At 30.8% G+C, this 3,954-nt stretch overlaps 1 long non-coding RNA gene across 2 annotated transcripts; it reads left to right on the top strand.

Moving 5' to 3' along the window:
* The first annotated feature begins 136 nt into the window (after nucleotides 1-136).
* On the top strand, nucleotides 137-1,264 carry LOC109590705 (uncharacterized). 2 transcript variants are annotated; one of them, XR_002189463.1, is made up of 3 exons: nucleotides 137-305; nucleotides 850-962; nucleotides 1,154-1,264. It is a non-coding gene; the product is annotated as an uncharacterized LOC109590705 (long non-coding RNA). The 2 variants fall into 2 exon arrangements; XR_002189464.1 differs by lacking the exon at nucleotides 137-305 and adding an exon at nucleotides 505-540.
* The last annotated feature ends 2,690 nt before the right edge of the window (nucleotides 1,265-3,954 follow it).

Below are 3,954 nucleotides of genomic sequence, written 5' to 3'. Positions count from 1 at the left end.
GTGGCCATATTTCAATTCTAATAAGTGGATCCTTATTCTAGTAGTGAATCCTGTTCTAAGACCAGGACCTCAGGTCCTCAACACTTGAAAATTCTCGGAAAATTCAACATGTTTCGACAATCGATATGTCGTTAAAAACTAAAAAGAGGCAGGGTCATATTAAACTCATAAGATCTTAGAATGTGACAATCAAAGATCTAGGATCACTCTGAACATAATTGACTCGATGGTGGTGGGATCAATAATACAGAGCTGGATGAAAGAATTTAAAAGAAACCAATTCTTTATTGAAGTTAATTGACCAGGTCTTGATTAATAATTCACTGATAGATCTATAATTATGTGGATTAATTATTGATTAGCGTTAGTTTATACTCTGTATTTTTTAATTGTTAGAGAGATTATTCAATTATTTCTAATACATAGATCTACATGTTTTTCACTAACTGATTCTGATCAATTTTAGAATTTTTTACAAATTTTAAAGTTGCTCCAAAATGGGGTAAAAGACCCTGGGCCAAATTTTGCCAAACATGAAAGGTAGAAAATTCATCATTTTTCTGAATATATATACATGTACTTAAGTGATGTAGAAAGTTTGAGCTGATTTCAATCAAATTTGGATTTTTACGAAGATTGAAAGTAGCTAAAAAACTGGTCCAAAGACACTTCTTGATCTACTACATGTACATATATTTACATGTCACTATCAATTTTGTTCATGGCTCCATTACTCAAATTGATTATTCACATTGTAAATTATAATAATGTAATAATAATTATTGTACTATGTACATGTACAACGTAGTGATGGTCTATACACCGCCGTACCTATATCTCTTTCTATAGGCTTACTGTTCTCTCTCTTTCTCAGTCAAAGCAGCCTTACTCAGCAATGGATCTTTCTATGCACAAGAATGTTAAAGATTGGATTGCATGTAATTATTTCATCTGCCATTTGGGTAAACTATAATTCTTTAATGTGGAGATTCTGGGCTTTGTTATAAAAATAGTGTTTAATCTTGTGATTTATTGCACATGGCATTACTACATGTACATAATAGCTATAGCACAATAAAGAGTGCCGTTGTTGGCTATACAGCACTCTTTAATGTGCTATAATTATTTATTATTTATATTATTATTTATTTAGGATGGATATATCACATTCAGTTCATTTGTGTCTTTCATTGGCTACAGCCTACAAGCATTACTTCTCTGCAGCTGACATGGTTTACTGTGTTTCTTCCTTTTAGAAAAAATTGTAAGTTGAGCTCACTTTTCTGACAGCAATAGATATATAGTAGTGTACATTTGTGCATGTACACATGTACACACTGTACTTAGCAAGTGAAGTCAGTGTTTCCTCACAAAATTCTGGTGCAGGTTCTTGTCAGCGAGTTTTAAAGTTGCTCAAAAATTTAACAAAATAATATACTATTCAGGGTTTACTATTTAGGATTACATGTATTTTCAAAAATTGTTAGGAGTCAATTTTGTATTTTTGTAATATTTCTTATGTTCTTGTGTTGTATTCAAATTTTGAGCTAATTCCAATAAAAATTAGAGAATTTTAAGAATTTTTAAAGTTACAAAAATCAGGCCGAACTCACTGTCAGCCCTGTACTCTTGTTTAGTACAGCAACTTGACCAAATTTTGCCAAAAAAGACAAGGAGAGACATATCTCCACATTTATAATTTTTGGTGCATATTATCAAAAAAATTTTTATAGTTATTTTGTATTCTCGATAATGTGCATGTACACATAATACTCTTATGTTGTGTAGCAAATGTGAACTGATGCTGATCAAAATTGGAATTTTTACAAAACTTTAAAGTTACTTAAAAAATTAATTAAGAGGGAATTTTCTAAGAATTATTAAGTAATAATAATAATTATTAAACATGCAGAAAAACTGAAATAATAATATTAAGAGCAGAATAATCTTAAGTTGTGAAAATAAAAATTTTTTGAATTTTTTATACATAATTTTACATGTACATGTTCTTATGCTGTGTAGCAAGTTTGAGCTCATTTGGAGCAAAAATAGATTTTTTTTTAATTTTTAAGTTGCTCTAAAATTAGTCCCAAAGTCCCCATACTATATTATAGGTTAAATTTAGCCAAAAATGACTTGGAGAGAATTTTTGATTTAAAAAATTTTTGATGCATGCATACATATTTTAAGTTGTGTAGCACGTTTGAGTTGATTTTGATCCAAATTGATCTTTTTATGATTTTTTAAGTTTCCAAAAGCCATCATGCTTTTTTGCTCCATAATATGCTTTGTGGGAAACCTTAAGTTAGAATAATAAAAATAACAATTATTATTAATTATTGTAGGGAAAATTTTTTGAAGGAATACCTTATAGCAGGAAATTTTGGAAGGTTTTAAATTTTGGCAAATTGCTGAAGTTTGGTGATTGGCAATTTGTAATTTGGTGAATTAGTGGCCATGTGCCATTGAGCATGCACATAATGGCTCAAAATGGCGGATTTTTATTTTGGCGAATGGCTATCAAAACGCCAAATTCACCAAATTTAATTCCCTCCTAAATTTCCTGCTATACGGTAGAATTAGCAAAACAGCAAGTAACTGTGTCTGGAGGATATCTTTACATTTCTCCCTCTCTCTCTTTCTTCTCTGCTAATATCAAAAAGGTTTTAATACAAGAAGCTCACTCATTCAATTGAAAATATTGCGTAGGATCTACTCGCACTTTCATGTACTTCTAGAAACATGTATGCTGAAGAAGTAAGTAATTATTGGTATTATGTACATGCAATGTACCATACAGGTACATGTACACTGTACATTGTCTACATGCATTTATGTATAAATTGAACTATTTTGTTTGGATGTTTTGCTCTTTTGTACATGTCATTACTTCAACTTTCTGGTAATTGTACATGTAACAATGTACATTGATACCCCTATGGCATATGCTACATGTACATGCACATGTATGTAGGCTGGCTCCAACAACAATTTTTTGTTTATGGTTGTCTTCATTTCTGCAATGTGGATGCACCAAAATTTTAATACCAATGGCCGGGTGCTAAATTTTATTTCTTGATATTGCTAACAAAGAATTTGTTATTAAGCATTGTAAATTTGATGAATAGTACCATTTCAAAACTACAAATACTGTATGTGTTGTGAGCATTTCAAAATATTGATTCTAAACAATGAGAACTGTAACGATGTATACTGTATAGTGGAAAATTTTTGTGGCCCAAAATTTTCGAGGATCTGTCCAAAAATCAATTTCGTGGCTTTAATTTTTGTGATTTTCTACATGTACATTTCGGCCATCTTAAACCATATAGAATCGATTTTCGCGGATTTTATTTTCGTGGATTAAAAAAAAAACGTGAAATCCATGAAAATTTTGGGCCACGAAAATTTTCCACTATACGGTAGCCCTATTCTTCACAATTTGAAAGAAATTCTTGTATTGTTATTTTACTGCATGAATGTACATGCATGTACACATGTACATGCTATTTTGAAGTTAATTTTGATGTAGTTATTAAGCTATAGCTGTAACGCTACATGTTGTGTCTAAACTAATTTTTGAAACTAATATTACATGTATATGTACATGTACAAGTATATATAGTTAATTTATAGCTCGGTGTGGAATTTCCCTGGTCAAGTAGCTAAAACAGAGTGCAAGGTTAAAGGGCTGATTCCTCTATTTTTTAGCCATGAGACTGGAAGTGGGTGTAGGCAAATGCATTTTATATTGGGCAGGAGTGTGTGTTGTACCAATCCATGAATGAAACAAAAGGATTTGTTCTAATTGAGGTTTTTGGTTTCAAAGTCAGCTACATGTATGTGTACATGTATATAACAAATTAATTTTAAAAGAAGAATTTACTGTTTAGCATTTAGCACACTGAATACAATATTATTGTGAGGTCACTCCAGCACTGTACATGTAGTAAA

The sequence above is a fragment of the Amphimedon queenslandica genome, unplaced genomic scaffold (genome assembly GCF_000090795.2).
Source record: "Amphimedon queenslandica unplaced genomic scaffold, v1.1 AMPQUscaffold_9616_Cont18271, whole genome shotgun sequence".
Taxonomy (NCBI): domain Eukaryota; kingdom Metazoa; phylum Porifera; class Demospongiae; order Haplosclerida; family Niphatidae; genus Amphimedon; species Amphimedon queenslandica.
This window is presented reverse-complemented; position numbering and strand designations above follow the sequence as displayed.